Genomic DNA, 27,378 nt, shown 5'->3' with positions numbered 1-27,378 from the left:
GAATCAGGGTGATGTTGGCCTCATAGAATGAATTTGGAAGAGCTCCCTCTTTTTCTATTTCCTGAAATAACTTGAAAAGTATTGGTATTAATTCTTCTTTAAAGGTTTTGTAAAACTCCGCTGTATACCCATCTGGTCCTGGGCTTTTCTTGGTTGGTAGTCTTTTGATGGCTTCTTCAATTTTATCCATTGATATTGGTCTGTTCAAATTGTGTGTATCCTCCTGACTCAGTCTGGGCAAATCATATGACTTAAGAAATTTATCGATGTCTTCACTATCTTCTATTTTATTGGAATATAGGTTTTCAAAATAATTTCTAATTGTCTTCTGTATTTCTGTAGCATCTGTTGTGATATTGCCTTTTTCATCCCGTATGTTAGTAATTTGAGTTTTCTCTCTTCTTCTCTTCGTTAGCATGGCTAAAGGTCTGTCGATCTTATTTATTTTTTCGAAGAACCAACTTTTAGTTTTGTTAATTTTTTCAATAGTTTCTTTTGTTTCAATTTCATTGATTTCCGCTCTGATTTTAATTATTTCTTGCCTTCTGCTACATTTGCTGTTGTTTTGCTCTTCCTTTTCTAGGGCTTTGAGATGAAGTGTGAGCTCATTTATTTGTTGGTTTTTTCTTTTTTTGAGGAATGACCACCAGGCAATGAATTTTCCTCTTAAAACTGCTTTCATTGTGTCCCATAGATTCCAATATGTTGTGTCTGTATTTTCATTTATCTCTAAGAATTTTTTATTTCCTCCTTTATGTCTTCTGTAACCCATTGATCATTCAGTAACATATTGTTCATTTTCCATGTGATGCAGGATTTTTCCTTCCTTCTTTTATCATTGATTTCCAGTTTCATTCCATTATGATCAGATAAAATGCATGGTATTATCTCCACCCCTTTATATTTACTGAGGGTTGCCCTATGGCATAATATATGGTCTATTTTTGAGAAGGATCCATGTGCTGCTGAGAAAAAAGTATATCCATTTGATGATGGTTGATATATTCTATATATGTCAGTTAAGTCTAGGTTATTGATTGTGGTATTGAGTTCTATAGTTTCTTTATTCAACTTTTGTTTGGAGGATCTGTCCAATGGTGAGAGAGGTGTGTTGAAGTCACCCATAATTATTGTGTTTTCGCCTATTTGATTCCTGAACTTGAGGAGAATTTGTTTTATGAATATCGCAGCGCCATTATTTGGTGCATAAATATTGATAATTGTTATGTCTTGTTGGTGAATGGTTCCTTTTAACAGTATATAGTGTCCTTCTTTATCCCTTTTGATTAACTTAGTCTTGAAGTCGATTTTATTCGATATGAGGATGGCCACCCCTGCTTGCTTACGAGGACCGTGTGCGTGGTATATTTTTTCCCATCCTTTCACCTTCAGCCTGTGTATGTCTTTTCCAATCAGATGTGTCTCCTGGAGGCAGCATATTGTTGGATTTGTTTTTTTAATCCATGATACCAGCCTATGTCGCTTTATTGGAGAGTTTAAGCCATTAACATTCAGAGTTACTATTGATATATGGTTTGTACTTCCATCCATGTTTGATTATTTATCCTTTTTTAAAAAAATTTAGTTTGTTTCTCCATGATTATCTTTCCCCTCACCCTCTGTCTTTACCGAGGCACTTCCCTCTAATGGTTTTGGTTATTGTTTTTCATTTCTTCCTCGTGTAGTGTTTTGCTCAAAATGCTTTGCAATGCTGGTTTTCTGGCTGCAAATTCTTTTAACTTTTGTTTATCATGAAAGATTTTTATTTCGTTGTCATACCTGAAGCTTAATTTTGCTGGATACAGAATTCTTGGTTGGCATCCATTGTCTTTCAGTGTTTGAAATACATTGTTCCATGACCTTCTTGCTTTCAGTGTCTGTGATGAAAAATCTGTTGTTAATCTTATTGGTTTACCCCTGAATGTAATCTGTCTCTTTTCTCTTGTAGCTTTTAATATTTTCTCTTTGTTCTGTATATTGGATATCTTCATAACAATGTGTCTTGGCGTTGGTCTACTGTGATTTTGTGTGCTCGGTGTCCTGAATGCATCTTCAATTTGTATATCTGTTTCCTTTTTTATTTCTGGAAAGTTTTCTGTAATTATTTCATTCAGCAGGTTACTCATTCCCTTGGTTTGAATCTCTGTACCTTCTTCTATCCCGATGACTCGTAAATTTGTTTTTTTTATGTTATCCCATAACTCTTGGATGTTTTTCTCGTGATTTTTACCAGCCTTTCTGAGTTGGCTAGACTCTTTTCAAGATGATATATTTTGTCTTCAGTATCTGACGTTCTGGCTTCTACTTGCTCCACTCTGTTAGTGATACTCTCAATTGAGTTTTTAATTTGGTTTATCGTTTCCTTCATTTCTAGAATTATTGTTTGATTATTTTTTATAATCTCTATCTCCTGATAAAGATGCTTAACTTCTTCTTTTATCTGTTTATGTAACTCATTCTCAATGTGTTCTTTTGCTGCTTGAATTTGCTGTCTCGTATCCTCTTTAAGGTTCCATTCCATCTGTCTAAGGTGTTCCTTGAGTTCTTTATATGAACATTTTTCCGATGACTCTAGGTCCTCCTGAATATTTAGGCTGTCCTGCATTGTTTGTACTCCTTTTCTTCCTTGCTTTTTGAAGCTGCTCATGTTACTTCTTGTTCTGTTTGACTGCTGAGTTACTGTTTACTCCTGTAGCCGCAGGATTCAATGAAGTTATCTCCTCCGCCGCAGTCTGATGACGTCAGTTCTCTGCCATGGTGGTATCTCTTGCAAATGGCGACACTTCGTTTCCCTTTGCCGGGTGACCAATGCAATGGGTGGGTCCTTACTGTCTCTCCCAAACCCCGTTTGAAACCTGTGGCCACCACCTATGAAGGCTCGGTTGCCATTACCTCCGTAGGATCAGAAGGGCCGACCAGTTGTTTCAGCCGGATGGATTAGTGCTGAGTCACAGCTGTTTGTCTGCGGGAATCAGGCGAATGGGAGCTTGAATTCAGCCGATCCGGGCTCAGTGTGTGTTCTGAGAGGTCCAGATTGATCACCCCAAATCCACGTCAGCTCAGCATTGCTTAGGGATCCTGAGCAAACAGATTTAGGCTGTTTACGACTCCCTATGCCTGCACAGCTGAAGAGGTCAGAGACTTGATCTCTCCGCGACCGCCGCCATGTTCAAGATGATCTAATTTTAAATGTGGATTCCCAGTGTTCAGGAGTTTTAAAAATATAGACCAAAATAAGATAAAACAATAATATATGCTATTTCCATATTTACAGTTGGAGATTTTAACACTTTCCTTACTAAATGATAGAACATAATAGAAAATTAATAAGAATATGAAAATTTGAATAGCACTCTTAACTAGCTTGGTCTAACATTTATAGAACACTCCATGGAACACAACAGAATACTCACTATTTTCAGATTTGTTTGGAAATTTTACCAAAATAGAACATATGCTAGGATACAAAATATTTTTTAGTAAATCTATCTATGTTATTATTCAATATTGTATGCTAAGTAAAAGAACCCAGGCACAAAATGCTTCATTCTATATAATTTCATTCACATAAAATTCGATAAAAGGAGCCAGACATGGTGACACATGCCTGTAATCTCAGCAACTTGGGAGTCTGAGGCAGGAGGATTATAAATTGGAGGCCAGTCTCAGCAACTTAATGAGACCCTTAGCAATTTAGCAAGACCCTGTCTTGTTAAGTTCAATCTCCAGTACACACACAAAAAAAATCTAGAAAATGAAAAATTAAAGTGAAAGAAATAAAACACATGGCTGTCAAAGACCATAAGTGAGGCAAGAAAATCAACTACAAAGGGGCACAAAGGAACTTTTGGGGATGATGGAAATGTTCTACATCCTCCATGTGGTAGTGGTTACAGAATTGTATTCATCAGTCAAAACTCATTTAATTATGCATTTAAAATTGGTGAATTTAATTACATGTAAACTGTAATAGTAATGCTGGTTTTAAAAATCATAGTTCTTTCTGAAAAATAAGGTTGGACAATAAATTGGAGTCAGACCATCTGGGTTTTAGTCCTGGCTTTGCCACTTAATTATTGTGTGACTTGGGAGAAATGACATTTTTGTGTTATTTGTACCAAGAGGATGATGATATCTACCTCATAGAGTTATTGTCAGCTAGTTATGAAAAACATAGAAAAATGCCCCAAACAAACTACTTAATGTATTCTTGCTCTTCTCAGTTGTGGCTTGTGACTTTGCCATTAGACTAATTGTGTGTGGCATTGATCAGATCATTGAAATTCTATTTATTCCTGTTTCAACTTTTAAAATGTCATGGTTAAATGGATCCCCATAGTCTTTCAAGCTTTCTGATATCTTAAAGTCCAAAAAAGATGTTGGGTGAAATATATATTTTTTCTTAGAAGACTTCCTTTGCAAAATTTATTCAGGGGAGGTTTCTAAAAGGAATAACTGCAATGGCACCTTGAAAATATTTGTTTGTCTGATAGATACAATTAAGGTTTATTTTTCAAAATACTTAAGATGGTATGGACCCTTCATATGAAGTGAACTGTGATTTTGTGTGGACATAAGCTAAAAAATGCACGAATTTGGTCAAAACCTTTTGTCTTAACCATTTTTCAACAGCACATTTTTTGTAGAGCTTTTCTTTCATTTCTGAAAAATTACGTAGAATTGTCTTTGAAAATTGATAAAAGTCTCCCTTTTGTGTGTGTGTGTGTGTGTGTGTGTGTGTGTGTTGTATGGGTGTATGATGCTTGGGCTTGACCCCAAGGCCTTGTGCATGCAAGGAAAGCACTCTACCAACTGAGCCATATCCCCAACCCCTCCATATTTGTTTAATGTACTGAAGTTTAGTAGGCCTACAAGTTCCTCTTGATGTAGACTATTTAGGGTATTTAGGGTATGAAAGTGGGGAGCTCGTATCTGATCAGCACTTTTGCCCTAGGAACCAAATTTCTCCCTTACCTTTATGATGTTTTCTATCATTGAGAAAACAATGATACTCAACTCTCTGGAGGCCATATTTATCAGGTAGTGTAGTCTTTCTAGTTGTTTGGCAGTATTATTAGTTTTTTCTATTCATTATGTTTACCTTAAAGGATTTATAGTGGGGAAAAAAATAGAATCTAAAAGTGAAAAGGCAGAGGGCTCAAAAGTTACATGGGCTACTGTATAGAATTGAGGTAGAAGGCCTGTTCTCTTTGAAAATGCTATCAAAGGATCTTTCACTTTCTATAGGCAAAAAGGGATGTGCTTGGTAAGTTCAGCCTAACTTGAAGTTCTATAGATCATACTTTCTTGTCATAATAAAACACGATCTTTGCTTTCGGATCTCTTGGAAATGCATCAAGATTAATCTCAATTAATGAAATTTCCTGACATTTTCTTGGATTCTCTCTATGAATTTCCTGATGATTGATTGCATGTTTAATAAACAATATACATTACAGCTGTCATGTTCTTGCTAAAACTCTATTTCCCCTCCAGTAATGATGTGAGGGGAGAGAAGCATGATTATGCTTGTCAGCATTTCCTTGAAAGGTGTTTTAACAAAGACAGCCAAGTTCTTGATCCTCATTCATTTTTGGTACTGCAGCCAATATAAGGGCAGTGTGTGCTGCTGGATGCCATTGTTCACTTTCCTCTTTGAAGACAAATCCACATGGTTGCTCAGCCTCAGGACTTCAGGAGTCTCTCTGAGTCTGAAATCAAAGTGCTCTGACTACTTAGCTTGTGTGTTTTATCTTCTTTGTTTTTTCCCCATCTTTCTTGTGGTCCAAGGAAATATCCTTCACCTGGGGCAATTCTCCTTTAATAGAGGAGTCATGCAGATGGGTAGACTTTTCCTTCTCTCCAAAGACTTCCATTATTCATCATACAAAACGGAGACCATAGAGGCATTTCTGCCATGCTTGACTCCATGTGACAATGAAATTGCAGTTTAAATTCAGCTCCCCTATCTTCAAGAAATCAAGAGAATCATCTTAATTAGCAAAACATTCAGATATTAGTTACTAAATGCGGACAGTACATATTCAGTTTTTCTAGAAGATAAAACTTTCAGGGAGATTTTAGTCAATGAAGGGATATAACTAAAGACACTTGATAGCAATTACAGAATAAGCCATGATAGAAAACACAGATGGGTTACAAATTTCACATAATCAATGCAATGTGCAAAAAAAAAATGGGGCATCTTTATTTTTCTTTTAAAACTAACTTGGTGTTTGCTCTAACCACTACCTGCTTTTTTAGGTGGGAGAATGGAGGAAATGTGTGTGTGTGTGTGTGTGTGTGTGTGTGTGTGTATAAAATCAACCTGTGGTAGTGAGTATGGCTCAAGAGTTGTTCTCTCTTACTTTGGTCTGATTTTACTCCTGTTTCTTGGCTTAATTCTTCTCACTAGAGTTTCTAACAGATGCATACTCAGAAGCCATGACATCCACATAGTCCCTATAAAGACTTTGGAGTCCAATCTCATCTCTGCTGAGAAGTCTCTCTCACCGATTTTATGAGCCCTACAACAGGTTAACTTCCCCCAATATAATGTTCTGACCATACACAGACTGAAGGTAGCTGAGAGAAGATAATTTTCGGAGGCCTATTGTGGTTGATGGTTGACACACAAATAAAAATGTAAAAAATCCATAAAATATATCTATAACTCTAAATTGGCAATAGCATCATAAATCAAAGATCAGAGAAGACAATGAAATAATATCAGAGTTCAATTTCATTATGTTAGTCTTAAAGGGGAATGAATCTGGAAGCACCTTTTAAACAATAGAAAGAGATGGCCCTAAGACACTATTAACCTAATTACAGGATTCCAGGTTTCATTGATCAGAAAAATGTTTCCTTCTTTGACTTTTGTGACAAGTTTTATATTTACGTCTACTCTATATTTATATTTATAGCTATATGTATGTACACACAGAGACACATATTCTAAATATATACATAAAAATAATAGAAGAGCAAAATATATGAAAATAATTGACAGAGTTGAAGGGAGAAATAGAAAATTCTTCAATAACGTTTGAATAATCCAATACCCTCCATTGAGTAGTGAACAACTAGACAAAAGACCAGTAAGGAAATAGAGTATGTGAACAAAACTTAAAACCAATCAACTTAGAACATTCCAACAACGGCAGAGAACACATTCTTCTAACATGCAAAATACAACTGTCCACAGGGTAGATCATATGTTAGGCCACAAAATATCTCTCAATTAATTTAAAAAGATTCAAATGATAAAAACAATAGCCACAATGGAATGAAGTTAACAATCAATAGCATAAGAAAAAATGAAAAATTCACAATTGTGTGGAAATTAAGGAATGCACTCATGAGCAACCAATGGATCAAAAAAAAAAAAGGAATTACAAGTGAAATTGGAAAACACTTTGAGATATATAATGAAAATACAACATACCAAAGCATATGGGACACAGTAGAAGCCATGGTCAGAGGTAAATGCATAGCTGTAAATACCCATATTAAAAAAAAGAAATAAATTAATAACTATCTTATATCTTAATGATTAGGAAATATACTTAATGATCTCTTCTAATATGAAATTTTCTTATAGTTTTAGATGTTGGGTTGTTTAAGTGATGTCTTTAGTGTCTATTTTGTAAAGTCAATTTATTTAAAATCAGTAATATCTTTACTACAATATTTGCCAAATAGGTGAATATAAAAAGTTAAATTTTGATGTTTTAAAAGGTTTATTTTCTGCTGGGTGCAGTGGCACATGCCTGTAATAGCAGCAGCTTGGGAGGCTGAGACAGGAGGATCGCAAGTTCTCTGTTCTGGACTTGTATAGAAATTTTACCTCCTGACGTGCAATTCAGAAGAAAATATGCAAGAACTAGGCTTGTTGTCTATGAAACAGCATTTTAAGCAGGGACAGATACAAGAAAAGTTCTTCAAGTAATGCATGCTACAGAGTATACTATTTCATGTACTTCAGTTTTCAAGAAAGAATTGCTAACCATTCTGACCACTCATTAATGTATGAAGATATTCTATACTGTTTGAATAAAACCAAATCTGGGAATCCTGATTTGAACCACTCTTCTTCAGGGTAAATCTTTTTAATTTCTTTAAACTTTGCTTACACATATTTTTAACCATTCAATTCATCCTTGCTGTTCTGTTCTGTATCCTTTCCAGATATGTTTCATCTCTTTTAAATTTTGTTAGGCAGTATCTTGATTGACATGGGTGAAATTATGCACTTTTAGCCCTAATACTTCTACCACTTTGACTTAGGCTGAGGCTATGTGAGCCTATCATCTTGAAATACTAATAAGAGGGATAAAAGAAGAAACCTACATTGACAAGAATGTAGATTGGACTGCACAATATATAAGGAAAAATAAAGGCCAAGACTGGAAAAAATAAGTAAATGATAAAAGCATGAATTATAAATGAAATGATAGTTTACAAATTACCTACTTATATTTTTTATAATTTAATAGTTTATTTTAGAATATAACATTGAAAATAAACCCTTTTTGGAGGGTACTGGGAATTGAACTCAGGGTCACTCAACCACTGAGCCACATCTCCAGCTCTATTTTGTATTTTGCTTAGAGACAGGGTCCCACTGAGTTGCTTAATGTCTAATTTTTTGTGAGGCTGGCTTTGAACTTGCCATCCTCCTGTCTCAGCCTCCCAAGCTGCTGCTATTACAGGCATGTGCCACTGCACCCAGCAGAAAATAAACCTTTTAAAACATTAAAATTTAACTTTTTATATTCACCTATTTGGCAAATATTGTAGTAAAGATATTACTGATTTTAAATAAATTGACTTTACAAAATAGACACTAAAGACATCACTTAAACAACCCAACATCTAAAACTATAAGAAAATTTCATATTAGAAGAAATCATTAAGTAGAAAGATTTCTAGTTGTTATTTGGGTGCTATGGTTAGCTGTATATAGTTGCTCTTCTGTATGTGCAGGTCCAAATGTAAGAAGGCTTATGATGTTTGTACCTATCCTGACTTTTTTGTCATTATTCCTTAAATAAAATAGCATAACCATTATTTACATAACATTTACATTGTATTAAGCATTTTAAGTAATCTAGAGATGATTTAAAGTATACAAGAGCTATGTTTGATGCAAATACTATGCCATTCTCTATAAAGCACTTGAGTGTTTCTAGATTGTGCTATCTATGAGGATCCTGAATCCCTCGTGCATACCAGGAATAGGCACACACGACTTTAGCTAAGTCACTTTGTTCTTTGACTCAGCTCCAGGATGATCATGTGGGGATATGCCAAATCTCATTGCAACATTCCAGAAGGAGCTCCTCATTCACTTCATAGTCTATTGACTGGCACCCCTGAAATTATATAAAGGAGTAACTTTGTGGTGTAGACATATGTATTATTAGAAGGATAAATCAAGTTCTGGAAGCTTCAAAATGAATGAAAAAAAAATGATGAGGTGGCAGCCTGAATTCTACAAGTTGATCCAAAAAAAGGAGAATTTCTAGACAAGAATCATAGTTCTAAAGAGGTAGAATTCCACATGGTACCATCTGCCCATTATCATCTTTCTCCATAGTTATTTTTTATAAATCTGGGCAGAATATATATACAATAAAAAGCCACAATATGAAATGTACAGCTGAACATAATGTTTTTGATTCACTTTTATTCTTGCACATGGAAATATTTTATGTTGCTGAAGAATATGCTACTTTTTTATTCATTTCACTTATTTTTTGCCTTAATTTTTATTTGTTCTTTTTAGTTATACATGACAGTATATATCATATATACATGGAGTATAACTTCCCATTCTTGTGGTTGAATGTGATGTGAAGTTACATTGGTCATGTCATTTCACTTATAATTAGATTATTCCCAGATATTAGGTTGTTTTGTTAAATAATGGTAACCTCTAACACTTAGAGATTGTACAAGGGCTGGGTCTCTTCTCCTGGGACCTCACCACCAAGATGTGTTACAAGTCATAAAAAAATATATTACTACACAAACCACATTTGTGAACAAGTAGACAAAACTCTGTCTCTTTAGGGATTTCAGTTAGTAAACATTTTACTAAAAATCTCTGTGTAATAAAGAAAGGATGCTATTCAGAATCCTTCAAAACTATGTGACTGTAAGAATCACACATAATACTAGACTGGGGATACCACCCTAAAAGGTAGAAGATCCTGACTTCTCTAGACCTCCTGCTCTCATCATGGAAAGGTAGAAATAAAGGCAAAATTTCATAAAATTCATTTATGTTCAACACTGCTCAAGCCAACTATTAAAATTGTGCCTTACATCATATTAATTGACAAATCATCTAGTCCTGATTAGAACTAAAGATAGTTGAAGAACAGCACTAGAGGCTGAATTTCTGAATATAGAATCTGAACTATTAAGTAACTAGACCCATTATTATATACTCTTGATTCAGGGCCTCAAATATTCACTAATTATCTCCAGGGTGTAGATTGAAAACCAACACACAATATATTGTATATATTTTAAAGAAAATTGCAGGTGATATCAGAAATTTTCTTATGAACACCAAAATCTGTCTTCCCAAAACAAAACTAATCTCCACATGAAAGGGTTCCTGCAGGGAGGCTGCTCTTCTTGGTAGTAGACTGGAGAGTGCTGTGGCTGTTCATTTGGCTCACTCTGTACTAGTTTCTTGGCTCTGGACCATCTTTGAGGTTTAGCTTTCTGTAAATAAAGTATAAGATCTGTAGCATAATGTTGAACTTGAACCCCTCACAATTAACTCTCAAAATAACAGGAACATATCTTGTATTCATTAGCTATTATCACAACATACAGTGATTTTAAAAGAAAGTTTTACTTCACTCGATCTACAGTTGTACAGACTGGTAATCTAATCTGGGCTTGGCTGACTTAACTCTATACTATGTGTCTCATTGCAGTCCCAGGCAGAAGGTGCAACCCCTGGTGAAAGCTCTTCTCATAGTGATGCCTGAGGTAGAAAAGGACAAGCAGAAACATATGAGGCCTTATAGGATCTATATTTGGAATTGACGCTCAAGTAAATTCTACCCACCTGCCATGGGCCAAATCAAGTCAATAGGCCAAAACAAAGTCAGGGGGCAAGCAGGTATATTATACCCATGATAAAGCCATTGAAAGAGAAATGGATACAGAGAGGGCTGCCACATTTAAGCCAATTATTCAGCACATTACAGTCTACCCACACATCCAAACATACTCTTACCCTTTACTGAATTAATTATTGTCCTTGTAGTGTACCTTTTGGCATTATTGACAAAGAAGGAAAGGGATTTTCATTTCTGATATTTTCTATTTAATGTACAAATATCCTATAAAATTAGAATCTAATACAGATATATTTTATAAAATATATGTTAATAAATTTAGCAATAAAAATGAATACCTGCCAGGTGCAGTGGGGCAAGCCTGTAATCTCAGCTGCTCAGGAGGATGAGACAGGAGAATTGTGAGTTCAAAGCCAGCCTCAGCAACGGCGAGGTCCTAAGCAACTCAGTGAGACCCTGTCTCCAAATAAAATAAAAATAGGACTGGGGATGTGGTTCAGTGGCCCAGTGCCCCTGAGTTAAATCCCCAGAACACCACCCTCACCCCCAAAAAATTGAGTACCTACTATATACAAATCAAGATAAAAAATGTGAGAAATACAAATATGGATCAGATATTGATTCTTTCTCAAGGACCCTGAGGTCTTGGCAGTTTAGCCCAGAAGCTTAGGGTACAAGTAGCATCAAATACTGAAATAGAATAAAATGGTTAAAACCATAATTTTTGGACTCAGGCAGTCATATGTTCCAGATTCAGCTCCACTATTTTAGGCAAACTATTTATCTGCTCAGTGTCTTAGTTTTATCCTCTAATAAATAGAACAAGGACACCTACCTTATAGATTAAAGATTTAAAAGATGTAATTTGTTCCTGGCACCTATAAGTGCTAAATTAATACCGAGCCCAGGGCATTGGGTTGCTTTGACCAGACTGTATACCTCCTCTCCACCAGGGAGCTCTATTTGTATTTCCTCCTCCATTCTGTTATCTCAACCTGTACTAATTTCTGTTTATCAGCTGGCTCTGGTGAAAACTTTTGTAATAACAGGCTATAAAACCTAAGCCAGAGGGAATCATATCTTTTCTTAGGGATTTGTTCTGTAATGAAACCAATTATAAACAACTCTCAATCATTTCTCTGAAGAAATGAAGAGGTGAATTCTGCTGGAATGGAACCAGAAAACTTGGATGGAATGCTCACTCATAAATAAAGCAAAGCAAATAAACACCTCATGTGATTTTAGGCTGAGTTTCATAAGCATTACTCCCTCTCTGTGTTGAAGTTTGGTCCTTAATGAACCCCTTAGTGGGCAATGTCAATAACTATCTGACCTGCCCTGGAAGGAAGTAGGAGGCACTGGAATAGTTCCTTCTAAGATGTTGCATCATCAAAGATGATGAGAAGTTGGAATGGAAAATAAACATAAGAAACATGGAAATTCCTCAGTGATTGCGCAGAATGAGTAGGAGTGGATGATGGGAGCAGTAGAGAATGTCTCAGATGATTGATATGGTGTTCAAAGGAACAGAGGGTTATTTGTTTATTATTGTTATTTAAATGCATGTTTTCTTCAATTGTTGGTACCCAATTGTTCTTAAACATTTGTGCTTGAGAAATTTTTTCACAACGTGATTTGTATAAATACCCACATAACAACATTCTAAAATTGTAGTTTCTGTTGTCTTGATGGACTTATCCCCCACTCTAACAGATACTACAGACACTCTTCCCATTGCCTGAACTGTACCATTTAGTATACCAATAACTCCCTAACCAGCATAGTACCATTTATCAGTGAGTTCTCTTCATTTATGTCAGGAGACACTATTTACCTCAGAGAAACACTTGTCTTAATAACTTACCTGTTACATTACTGACAGCCTCTCAAATACTCTGTTAGTGCCACTCTGTACAGAAGTTTATATGCTCTTTATCATACATGAATCAGATCATGCTTGAAGCCATCTGATGGCTCTCATCACATCCAGAATAAAATGTAAACATTCTACTAATCTTACGTGATTTGACATTTGGCTACCTCCCTTCTTCATTTCCTAGCACTTTAAGTCACTGAAGAAATGAAGAGGTGAATTCTAGCTGGAATGGAATCAGAAAACTTGGATGGTATGCTCACTCATAATGGAATGGAATGCTCCTGTCTTAGGATGTTTGCATTTCCTACTCTTTGGCAGGAACAATTTGGATCATTCCTTCCTTTTAGATTTCTGCTCAAAGGTCAATAGCTCAATAAGGCTTTTCATGCCTACCTAATTTAGATGATCATACCATGTCCCCAGGTAGGCATTATTTTTTACATTACCATCTTGATTCTCTTTTTTGATTTATTTTTTTAAATGACAGCAGAATGCATTACAATTCTTATTACACGTATACAGCACAATGTTTCATTTCTCTGGTTGTATATAAAGTATGTTGACATCAATTTGTGTCTTCATACATGTACTTTGGATGATGATGATTATCACATTCTACCATCCTTGCTAATCCCCTGCCCCCTCCTTTTCCCTCCCACTCCTCTGCCCTATCTAGATTCTCTTTTTAGAGTGCATTGATTTCTGGAATTTTCTTTCTTATTTCTTTGTTTGCTTGTTTATTTTCTTTCTGTCTCATTCCACTAAAATACAAGCTCAATGAAATAAGAGGCCTTACTTGTCTCCATCACTACTTTATTCTCAGTGCCTAGAATATCATAACAAATTGTTCAACCAAAATGATTTAGGATTAAATGGGAGATCATCTACATTTTTGCTTAAAACCAACTTATCCCTAGTAAGAGAAAATAATTTTCCATAATTCCAGTGTTATAATATGATTATTTATATTTTCTTTTCTTGTCTAAAAATATGTTCACTCATTTTCAATTAAGGAGAACAAATGATCCATGAGTATTCCTATGAAATAATTATAAGACCTAAAAATGACAATAAGAGATGGACAATACAGGGAAAGTTGAAGGGCGATGAGGAAATAATTAAGAAAGTTTATTTCTTGTCATTAATAGTGCCATAAAAGGAGGTAAGCAAATGACAATGTCATTAATTAAGATCTTGTGCTTCAAAAAGCATATTTGATCTTAAGGAAGTTATTCTCCCAAATATTTGTTCACATACCTAAAATATATTACTAACTTTATTATGGTAAGAAATTTGTAATTTTTTTCTGGATATACAAAATGAAAAATCTATATTCTCAGATAAAGTTTATTATGTAAGTGTCTTCCTTTCAGAATTTGAGACTTAAAGGGAATAAATCTCCAGAGACATGCCTTCCTTCATATGAAGATTCATCAGTAAAGCTATTTCCTGAAGTAGTGAAGTTCCCTAGAAAGTTAGTTTCCCATCCTGGCCAAACTGTGGACCAAAGTAAACAGCAAAAGGACTATCATTGTTGTACAGGAAAATGGCATTTCTCTTTTAATTTTTAAAATAGGAAGAACAGGGCTGGCGATGTGGCTCAAGCGGTAGCGCTCTCGCTTGGGATGCGTGCGGCCCGGGTTCGATGCTCAGCACCACATACCAACAAAGATGTTGTGTCCGCCGAGAACTAAAAAAAAAAAAAAAAAAAAAAAAAAAAAATATATATATATATATATATATATATATATATAATTCTCTCTTCTCTCTCTCTCTCTCTCTCTCTCTCTCTCTCTCTCTCTCTCTCCCCCCTCTCTCACTCTCTCTTTAAAAAAAATAGGAAGAACAAAAGGCCCTTGTGATTTATTCAATATAGTGGTTGTTGCCCTTAAATACTATGTACAATACTTATGGAAAAAGTTGAAGAATTAGAAAACATCCATGGTGAAGTTTCTTCTGCACAATTTGGGCTTTATGAAGTGTGATAAACTTTTGCATTGTATTTTGAAATTAATTCCTACAAACTCAGAGTCTCCTTTAGTGATAAATGTTTAGACTTGGGAGCTGGCCTAGATGTATATCATAGCCTGCATGAGACATGTACTCTTATTTGCAGGTAAACGCAGGTCTCTTTCCAATTTTTAAAATTGATCTAATTCCTTGACAGATATGGTTACTACAGTGAGATTCATTCACTACTTTTGCTTTTGTTTTTAATTTTGTAGAATGGTTCAGTTGTTTGGTTGGACCAGTAGTCTGAAATTATCAATTTTTAAAAAGTATCATTTCAGGAAAAGTAATTAATTTATCATGATAGAATTAATCAGAGACACAATTGCAGCCATCAACAAATTCCTTATAAACATCTTCTTTCAATGCACAACATCTCCTTTCACCTTCTTCACCCATCTAAATGTTGACTGTATTTGTGCCTATTTCTCACCATCATATTGAAAACCCTCTTGATGCACTCAAAGACAAGAAAGAGGTTATTATTTAAAAGATGAGAAAATGTTTTCAGACTAACAGACATGTTTTGGTGTAAGAGAATGAAGAGGAAGAAATTGATGTGACTTTATCTTTTAGATCAGAGTTTCTCAGCTGTAAGACTAGTTAAAAATAGACTTCCAGGGGCTGGGGATGTGGCTCAAGCAGTAGCGCGCTCGCCTGGCATGCGTGCGGCCCGGGTGCAATCCTCAGCACCACATACCAACAAAGATGTTGTGTCCGCAGAAAACTAAAAAATAAATATTAAAAAATTCTCTCTCTCTCTCTCTCTCTCTCTCTCTCTCTCTCTCTCTCTCTCCTCTCTCACTCTCTCTTTAAAAAAAAATAGACTTCCAGCCCTCACCCCCAGATAATCTGATTCAGTAGGACTGGGAGGGGCCTAAGAAGCTGGATTTCCAATAAAGGTGCAACTCCTGCTGTTTCTCAGGGGACCACAGCTTAAGAACCATTGCTTTGCATCAAGGCACCTCAGAGATTGCTGAATTTGTTGAGGCTCCCAATGCTAGTGTGAGCAAAACTCCAGTTCATTATCTCCAAGCCTTCTGCTCAAAATTTGGAGCTTTATTCTCCTTCATTTTGAGAATTACATGATACTCTTGTGAGAAAAGTATAGAATTTAGAATGAGATGACTTTGGGGGGCCTGCTCTGCCACTCACTGGCAGTGTTGCCTTGTAAATTCCTTTTCAAGTTTCTGAATCTCTCTTTGTATTATTAAAAGAAGAAAATAAATTAAGTCTGTCCAATTTATTGTGTGACTGACTCAAAACATGAAACATGAGAAAATATCTGGCAAACTGTCAAGTGATCTACAAATGAAATAATTGTTCTAAAGTTAAGTAGTTGCTCCAGGGTAACTATCAAAAATAAAATGCCACAGGGAAAGGGGAAGTACTAGGGAATGAAATTAACCAAATTATGTTGTGTTCCTGTATGGGTATGTAATAACAATTCCCACTATTCTGTATAATTATAGTCTTCCACTAAGCATTTTTAATTTTTTTTAGTTGTAGATGGACAAATACCTATATTTTGCTTATTTTGTTTATTTATTTTTATGTGGTGCTGAGGATCAAACACAGGGCCCCGAACATGCTAGGCGAGGGCTCTACCACTGAGCCACAACCTCAACCCTGCACAAAGCATTTTTTAAATAAAATTTAAATGACCATAGACCAAGCTTTGTTTACTGCTCCCTGTGTCACTAATAAATCTTGTTTCCCCCAAACTCATCATAGGTAATAAAGAAACACTGTGCCAAGCTTTGACATGAGCTTCTTTATGCCCTGGAGAGACTTGAATGCAGCCCAGATCTTTGCAGAACAAAGGGTAACTTCCTCTGAAACCCTATATATTCCAAGAGCAGCTGTGGTCCCTGTCATGAAAAAATCTATAAGAAGCAACAACTCTCCTATCTTTCTTAGGGCCACTACATTCAGAATAAAGCTACATGAACATAATTCATAGAGTATATACCATTCCATTTCTTCCCCTATCCCTCACACAGCACTAAAGATTGTGGCAAAAATATTTTCTGAGATTATAGCACACACTGCTATGTATTCAATTTGTTAGACTCAAGCCTCATTCTACAATCTCTATACCCCCGTCACTGAAAAATATCAGCTCCCAAAATATATAGGCTCAGATCCAGGAACAGCTGGGAGGAGTCGTTGTAGTGTCCCCATAACAATTCTCACACTCAGGAGTGAAAGAAGAACAGATGGCCTCTCTGCAGGAGACAATTATAACCCCTTGGAAGCATTCCTTGATAGCAGGAGCCCTTACAGAAAGCATAAGGATTGCATAGTAAGGCTGGATTTTATTTTTCAGCTGGTGAGGTTACTAATACATAGGTTCTCTCTTTCCTTAGCATAAGAGCAAATGAACATGCAGGGGCTGAATGAAGGGAAAAACACCCCCCCATATAAAACTCAAAAGAACTGAAGTGAGACAGTGAACCCAAGACATCTGACACTGTCGCCCCACTTTCTGTTGACAGACAAAATGAAGATTTATACATTCATGCAAACATAAGGAAAGCTCAGAAAATAGGAGAGAAAGGGAAGAAGAAAGCCATAATCTTTCTTCATGGATATTTTCTCCTCAACATCTCACTTCACCCTTTGGGATTCCCATATTGTGGCTCTAAAATATAATTTTTATCAGAGAAGGCAATCCAAAATCTCTAATCAGTGATGAACACCCAAGATGCTGATTGCCCTAGAGAGCCCCAAGACTCTTCCTCCTGGCCTCTATTTATTGACACGTTCTTCTTCCTCATGAAGTTCCCCTGTGTTTTGGAGCTATCCCCTCTATTTCTTTTAATCTTGCTCTTCATTTGCATTTTTTTGCAAATTTTTTTTTGGTTATCACACTGGGTTAGGAGATATGGAAATAAATAAGAACAAGAGACTCCATGTCTTTAAACCAGGAGTTAATTCATTTGGTCAGCAACTAGTTCAGAGGCACCTACTATGTAAAGGCCACTTTCTTAAGCACTGGGCACACATTGCTGAAAAGAATATATATATATATATATATATATAAAAAGACTTTTCTTATCCCACTAGATTTATAATCTGGAATCAAAATTCAACTCTTAAATCTTTCTTTTATACCAAAGTGTAAGAATGGAGTGTGTTTCTTTTCAAATGGAATAAACACTTAACTGAACTTATATTTCCTTTTTTAAATCCATTTAAATTGAGATTTGTTTTATAATTCAGAATACATCTACCGACACAAATAGTTTGTGTAAATTTGGTTGATATTTTTGTTTATATCTTTTGCATTCTTATTTAAATTTTTTAATTTTTTGTTACATAGGACAATATAATGTATGTTGACATATCATATATACATGGAGTATAACTTTCCATTTTTTGTGGTTGTACATGATGTGGGGTTTCACCGGTCATGTATTCAAAAATGAACAAAGGAAAGTTATTCCTGATTCATTCTAATCTCTTTCCCACTCCCATCCTTCCATCCTTCTCCCCACCTCCACCTCCCATTGTGAGTGATTATCTGCATATTAGAAAGAACATTCAGCCTTTTTTGTTTGTTTTTGACTAGGGGAAGGTGATTGGCTTCTTTCACTTAGCATGATAGTCTCCAGTTCCATCCATGTACTGGCAGATACCATAAGTTCATTCTTCTTTATGGCTGGGTAATATTCTATTGTGTATATATACCACATTTTGTTTATCTGTTCATCTGTTGAAAGGCACCTAGTTTGGTTCCATATCTTAGGTATTGTGTATTGAGCTGTTATAAACATTTATGTGACTATGTCACTGTAGTATGCTGATTTAAGTCCTTTGGGTATATACTGAAGAGTGGGATAACTGGGTCAAATGGTGGTTCCGTTCCAACTAAACCTTCATTTCTGAAAGCATTTCATGAGGTTCACCTTCATCAGAATCTTCATGCTTGTCAAAATAAAGATTACAGCTGCTTCCCCATTAAACTCTGAAGGTAGGACCCAGGAATCTTAACATTCCCAGCATGAATGCCCCCTAACTTTGGGAATATCTACTAAAATAAAAGTGATCTTAAGTTCATAAAGTTTCTATTTAAGTGCTTTTTATGGAAGCTAAAGGTGAGATTTGCTTCTCAACTAAAGAGCTCAGATGGTAGGGTTCAGGCAATACCTATAGCATTGTTTCCTAATCTTGTCAACAAAATCACCAGTGGATATTCCCAAACCTATTTCACAGATTCTCATTCCATGGGTTTGTAATGGGACCAAGATGATTCTTTGGTAAACAGTAAAATTTAGTAAATACAGAACTTTAGGATAAAAGAACATCAGAGCTGTATCATATTCAGGGAAGTCTACCTAGGAGAGTATATTAGTCACTCTTATCTGCCCCTTGACACCCCACAATTTAGTAAAGAAACAAAATGGAAAAGGAACATGGTTTGAAAATATTTTTCAAAAATAATTTGTGTATACTTCAGAAAGTTTACAATGTGATTTATGGGATGCATATAAAGATAGAAAAATAGTAGATATCCTTTTCAAAAACCCCTCTAACTTGCTTTTTTTCTGAGCAGAAACTGACTTAGCACAACCAGTGAGGAGGTAGCTAAGAAAATATGGATGTTTTTTCTATTGCTTCTCCATTTTCTTTCACTCACATTTATCTTTTTTAAAAAATACTTTTTAGTTGTTGATACAAACCTTTATTTTTTTATATGTGGTGCTGAGAATTGAACCCAGTGCCTCACAAATGCCAGGCAAGTGCAATACCACTGAGCCCCAGCCCCAGCCCACACATTTATATCATTAAAGCTCAGCTGTGTGAGCTGAAGGAAGAATCTTTCATCACAAAATTTATTACTGTTTATATATAGTACCCTAACTAGTACCCTACAAAATCATTAGATCCTCAAAGATGGGGAATAATTTTGCCAACAAAGTACCATATAGCATATCTTGCCAATAATTGCTCAATAAATAATTACTTAATACTAGCCTGTTTAATAGTATCTAAGGGGTCAGAAGGTGCTTGGATCAAATTTAGATCACATCTGGCAATCCTCCTCTGGTTCTGAAGTCAATATTTTTACCCTTCATACATTTCTGGTGGGACTGCAAATTGGTGCAACCAATCTAGAAAGCAGTATGGAGATTCCTTTGAAAACTTGGAATGGAACCACCATTTGACCCAGCTCTCCCACTCCTCAGTCTATACCCAAAGACCTAAAATCAGCATATTACAAGGATACAGCCAAATCAATGTTTATAGCAGCACAATTCACAATAGCTAAATTGTGGAACCAAACCAAATGTCCTGCAGTAGATGAATGGATAGGGAAACTTTGCTATATATACACAGTGAAATATTACTCAGCATTAAAAGATAATAAAATCATGGCATTTACAGGTAAATTGATGGAGTTGGAGACTATAATGCTAAGTGAAGTAACCCAATCCCCAAAAAAACCAAAGGCCAAATGTTTTCTTTGATATGAGGATTCTGACTCATAATGGCAATGAGGGCAGGGGTAACATTGGAGGAATGGAAGAACTTTAGATAGGGCAAATGGTGGGGGGGGAGGGGAAGGGAGGGAATAAGGAATGATGGTGGTATGAGACACAAATGGTGTGAAAATACTTTGTGTAAAATCAATGATTTGAAAAATTGTGCTCTATATGAGTGCTATGAAATGAATTGCATCTCATCATGTATAATAAATTAGAATAAATAAATAATTTTTTAAAACCATAGGACTGTGACTCTATGAGAGCTGATCAAGCAGGATGCAAGATATAGTGGGACAAGATATAGTCAAATACAAGGAAAATACATTGCCATCTAGTTTTCTCATACAAAATAAGATTAATTCTAATGTGACATATTTCTAGAGTACCTAAAGCCTAATAGAGATGTTTAAAAATGTAAAAAATATAATTTTACCCTTTAATACATGAAAAACCAATTGTCAGTTTCTTTGCAGAATGCCCTGTAATATCCGTTGATCCTTTCTGATTTCTCCCCTGATCCCCCTACTTCAAGGACAATCACAAAGTAGGATAAATTAGTCTAATAAATGGAGATTAGAACTGCACTAGAAAATTACTATGTATTTTATTTATTTTTAAATGTTCAGCTGTAGTGTCAGGCTGGTCACTTCCTCATCATTACAAACTTTAATATTAAATAACAGTTCACTGCTTAAAGCAAAGGCACATACTTTGAATTTTTGACATCTGAATAAAATCTAATAACCATTTCTTTTAATTTTTATTAGTATGGCATGTTGAAGTTTAACATTAAACATCAAAAAATTTGAGAATGAAGTATATTAAAGACTAGTTCAATATTCAAAGAAAATTTAAAGAATGGAAATGTAAAAAGAATATGGTATTAAATTTCTAAACAATAACTATCTGAGCATAGTAAGTGAGACTGCTTGGATAATATAATAGAAGCCAAAAAAATAATTTAGAAGATGAGAAAAGTATAAAGAGACTAATTACACTTTAGAGGTAGCTAACCCCAAGAGAGGATATAGATTTTTTTTTTTTTGTACTAGGAATTGAACAAGGAGTGCTTAATCACTGAGCCACATCCCCAGACCTTTATATATATATATATATATATATATATATATATATTGAGACAAGGTCTCGCCAAGTTGCTTAGGGCCTTGCTAAATTGCTGAGGCTGGCTTTGAACTTGGAATCCTGCTGCCTCGGCCTTTTGATCTGTTGGGATTACAGGCATGTGCCACCATGCCCCACAGAATCCAGATTTTTACACATGTGACCTTGGTACAGGTAACCAATTCTCAAACAAAAGCAAAATTCCCATAATGAGATTTTTTTGGCAAAGATTCTTTGAGACAAATATATGCAAGATAGACTTGTGTAATCGTTTAGATCTGAGATATCCCCCAAAGGTTCATGTGTGAGACAATAGAAGAAGCTTTAGAGGTGAAAGAATAGGATTATGGGAGTTTTAACATAATCAGTGGATTAATCCACTGATAGGGATTAACTGGGTGGTAACTGAAAGCAGGTAGGGTGTGACTGAAGGAGGTGGGCCACTGAGGGACATGTCTTTGGGGCTTATATTTTATAACTGATGAGTAGAGCTCTCTTTGTCTGTTTCCTGACTGTCATATCCTGATAATTTTTCCTCTATAATGCCCTTCTGCCATGATATTCTGCTTCACCTTGGGCCCAGAATTATGAAGTCTGTTGATCATAGACCGAACCTCTCAAATTGTGAGCCAAAATAAACTTTTCTCTTCTAAGTTGTTCTTGTTCGTCATAGTGATGAAAAAGCTGACTAAAACAGCTTGGCACTTCATATTTCCTGTCCCTTAAGTGAAGTAGTGTGGGATGAATCTTTGGTAAAGAAATAATACAGGATAGATATCAAGAGCTATAATATAACTTGTTAATTGCTACCTAATATACATCTCATGTGGGCCATTAGCACTAATTTCAGCTGAAGTGAATAAATGCCTATACCAGATGAAACCATTTCATCTATTAATTTTATCATGTTAAATAAAAAAAAAAGCAAAGAACGTTCTTGATCACACAAGAGATTTTAAAATGCATTCTTTGTCATTTCATTTTGAATTGGTGTTTAATTTGCATTTGTATCTCTATTATGTCATTGGGAAAGTGGGTCAACATTTCAATAAAATTTGAGTAGCCACAAAGCAGTTTCTTACACAGATTTCAGAAGAGTCCATTAATCACTACTACTTTGTGCCCTTGGGTGAAGAATTTCCTTCTTCACACAAGAAGTCATCAATATTCCAAAATGCATGATGTGTTTAGATCTTGAGTTGGCAGCAAAATATTAGTATCTCCCAGCCTTGTGCCCCAAATCTAATTTTATATCTTGGTTTATGACAGTACATAGAGGTAATAAACAGTCAAGGAGTTACTCAGAACAACACAAGAAATCTATTCCAGTCCAATAATCTATTCCTGAGGTTACTATTTGATAAAAACAAGAATGAAACCACAATTCTACCTAGTTTACTCCATTTCCTTTTTCCCAACACAGTGATAATATGAAGTATTGACAGGGGTGGGTACTTGTATGCAAAAATGCATAATTTGAAATAAGATGGGCAAAGCGCTTCTAAGAATTTACAAAAATCTAAAATGCTCATAAACTGAAGTTGAATAAATCTTTTCTCTAGTCCCTTTTTTTGTAAATTTTCATATATATTTATAACATCTTCATATGTAAAACAGACTTTGAAGATTAATTGATTTATTATGAAGACTATTCATCTTCCAAAATCTTGTCCTTACAAAAACAACATATACAAATATAATGTCAAGGAATGCTTCTGTTATGAAAAAAAATGAAATAATCTCATTTGCCATGTAATATTAAAATCTTCCAGAGATTGGTCAAAGCAGAAATAACCAAGTTTGTGCCTAAAATATAAGAGTGAATTCCAAAGGAAGATTGACAGCAAGTGCAAAAGTTATTTCTTAGTTTCATTTCTCACTTGTCAATGAAGCAGTATTCATGTTTGTCCTTTATATTACAAGTGAAATTTTAAACATACTCTTGCTGAGGATGGTAGTGAAGGAAAGAAGGCAGTAAAATTTAAACAAAATTCTGGTCATTATAATCTATTAAAAGTATTAAAAGTAAAAATAAAATAATATCAAGTCTTTCAATAATTTATAATGATAAGCAAAATATTTAGGAGCTAAAAATGCCCACAATGGTATGTAGACTGATTTTTTAAATGTAAATTCTGAAGAATTAAGTAGGAATGTGATCGTTTCTTACATATGTTTATTGATAGTTAGGGAGAAGGCAAATACTTAAGAATTATAACTCCTAAAAAGAAGTGAAAAATAGGCTTGATACTTAATAAACTTAATAAATCTTAAAGAATTCGACTTCTAACTCTGAATTTCCTTCCAGCTCAAGATTTGTTGGATGTCTTACTAAGCTTAGCAGATCTGACTATTGTTGATGGCAGAGGCTAATTTCCTAGCAATTTGGGAGAAGCCCAGTGCTCAGTATGCTTCTGCCTCTGTCTCTTCCTTTTCTTACTGAACCAAGAAAAAAAAAACTTTAACTGGGTAAATACAAAGTTCAATCCAGTAAAATAACAATGATTGGCATGATAGCTATTGTACATCATGGGCTCAAATCCTGTGGCCCTAGACTCTGCTTGAAGAGAATTGTGTTAATTTCCCACCCTTCTCTAGAATTTACTCCTTGTATGTGAGTCCATGTGACATACTCCAACTTAATTTGTTTTCGTTTTTTGTTGTTGTTGATGGTGGTGGTGGTGGGTGGTGTTTGGTTGGTTGGTTTTTGGTACTTGGGATTGAATTTAAGGACACTTAACCATGAGCCACATCCTCAGCCCTTTTTATATTTTATTTTGAGACTGTGTCTGGTTAAGTTGTTTAGGGCCTCTCTAAGTTGTTGAGGCTGGCTTTGAACTTGAGATCTTCCTGCCTCAGTCTCCTGAGCCACTGGAATTATGGATGTGTGCCACCACACCTGGCTCTTGCTTAATTTCTGAAGGCAGAAAAAGACCTAGAAGGAATTTCATAAAAACCACTGGACTACAAAATGATTATGTCATAATGTTTTCTTCTTTTCCTCCTTTTCTTACTCTTATCAGTGCAGGATAAGGAGTTTTAAGAAAAGAAGGGCATAAATATCTGATCTTTTATGGGGGATTGTTAGGCCTTTTGAGGTAACATACAATTTAAGTTTTATGGTTTTGAAGAGTTATCTGACTCTGAACCAACTGTCAACTGTCACATCCCACCTTCTAGCCCTTAATAGGTATCCATTTAGAGGAAAGTTCATTTGTAGCATCAGCCATGAACCACAGTTACCTGATTGGAAATAATTTTCTACTCTTCTCTCACATTTGTGCATGTCTTTGAGTAGAGGCACTAAACACCTTTGTTCTGGACTCTCTTTACAGGCATGTTTATATAAACAACATCTTTGGTAGTTACTAAGATAATATCTCAGTCATTGGTCAGAGTTTAAGTTTGTTAGCTCTTTAGGATTAGTAAGATTAGGCTTCCCTTGGGACAAAGATTGTGCAGGGTGTCATAGGTTCCCTCTAACAATTCAAGTGTTGCAGCTGTGACATCAGTCCACTGTATGTGTACTGGCACTAGGGTCATTCCATATCAATCCAACAGGACTTGGAGAACAAGAGGAAGTTAATGTAACCATGAAGCTCATGCTGGTCTGCTATGCTTTGGGTAATTAAAGACCTTTTTCTCTGCCAGATTCCATAAAACTATGACAGACTAACTTGTTAAAAGCAGAATGAAATTTCAGGGTCCTTATAGTTATTTACACTTTTGTGCCCACCAAAATATCTTTCTTGTGGGTTACTATTGAAATAGTAGAGGATAGGAAAGGTAGCAGAATACAACAGTTACTATTATGGCAATATGTAAAAATGTGGATGTGTAACCGATGTGATTCTACAATCTTTGTAATGTTTTGAATAACCAATAAAAACTTAAAAAAAGAAATTAATCTACATACTATCTTTATTTTTAAAAATTTGTTCTGATAAATTATATATGAGAGTAGAATGCATTTTGACATGACATACATAAATGGAGAATAACTTCTCATTCTTCTGGTTGTACATGATGTAGTTACACAGGTCATGTAACCATATCTGCACATAGGGTCATAACGTCTGGTTCATTCTACTATCCTACCTACCCCTTTACCCCCTTTCCTCCCTTCACTTCACCCTGTATAATCCAAAGTATTTCTATTCTTCCCTAGTCACACCCCACCACTGTGAATTGGCATCTCCAAATCAGAGAAAACATTTGGTCTTTGGTTCTTTAGGGTTGGCTTATTTCACTTAGCATGATAGTCTCTGCAGTCTCATCTCTTTACTGGTAAATGCCACAATTTCTTTCTTCTTTAAGGCTGAGTACTATTCCATTGTGTATATACACCAAAATTCCTTTATCCATTCATCTATTGCAGGACACCTAGGTTGGTTCCATAGTTTAGTTATTGTGAATTGAGCTGCTATAAATATTGATGTGGCTATATCACTGTAGTATGCTGATTTTAAGTCCTTTGGGTATAAACCTAGGAGTGGGATAACTGAGTCAAATGGTGGTTCCATTCCAAGTTTTCTGAGGTATCTCCATACTGCTTTCCATAGTGGTTGCACCATTTTGCAGTCCCACCAGAAATGTATGAGTATGCCTTTTTCCTTACATCCTCGCCATTATGTTGTTTTTTCTGATGGCATCTTTTCCACACTGTCCATAATGTTATCATGAGATTCCCTTCCTGTTTCTGATGAATGTAGGGCATAATGTATTTGTATATTCCCCCTGATCTGTCAGTACATTAAACTAACCATACAGCTTAACAATTTTCAATTGGTAGGTAGGAGTTCAGAGACATCAAGGTGGTGGGGGCAGGGTGTAAGAAGCTTGCCACTGGAGGACAATATAGAGAGATGAGTCATGTCCCTGTTTATGATAAGTCCCTTTACCATGATTACTCTCACCACTAAGGACTTATCACTGTGACAACTTCTGCTACAGGTTTGGCATTTTAAAATGACCAATGAGGGCAAAATGGGTAGTATTCTAATTAGGTCCTATAATGTAACCAATGGGGCCAAAATTGGACACTATTCCAATCGGGGATCATAACATAAACAATGGGAGCACATGGGGTAAGGTCATCAATGAGGTCTGTATAAGAAAGAGAACAAACACCTCATAGCTCAGCTTATAAGACATCAGGACCTTGAGCTTCTCTTTCTTGCTCAGCCCACTCCACTCCACCTTATAAAATACTACTTTCACCTTCACCTTCAATAAACCTGTACTTTTCCTGCTACTTCTGTGTCTGTTGCTCAATTCTTATTTGGGACACCAAAGATCTGGATCCCCACTGGATGCCCTGATGATAGCAGTATTAGAACTATCTTTTTATAATTATAAATGAATGTTAAGTCAATGTACTCACACTCATATACATGGGGGACTACTATAATTGTATTATTTTTATTTTTAAACTATTTTGTCTTAGCTGTAGTTGGACACAATATCCCCATTTCATTTTTATGTGGTGCTGAGGATCAAACCCCATGCCCCATGCGTGCTAGGTGAGCACTCTACTACTGAGCCACAACGCCAGCCCCTGTATTATTTTTAAAAGATGGCTCCAATTATATTGGTTTTTAGTTCCTTTGTGTCTTACTTGTGCATATCACTGTGTGTGTGTGTGTGTGTGTGTGTGTGTGTTTGTAGAGGAATGAAATCTCCTAGACAGGAAGCTAATGTAAAATATACATGAAAGTATCAGACAAGAAGTGGATTCTTCTAGTAGCTTTGACTCAAACAGTTTGGATGACCT

Source organism: Urocitellus parryii, chromosome X, assembly GCF_045843805.1.
Source record: "Urocitellus parryii isolate mUroPar1 chromosome X, mUroPar1.hap1, whole genome shotgun sequence".
Taxonomy (NCBI): Eukaryota; Metazoa; Chordata; class Mammalia; order Rodentia; family Sciuridae; genus Urocitellus; species Urocitellus parryii.
Note: the sequence above shows the minus strand (reverse complement) of the source record.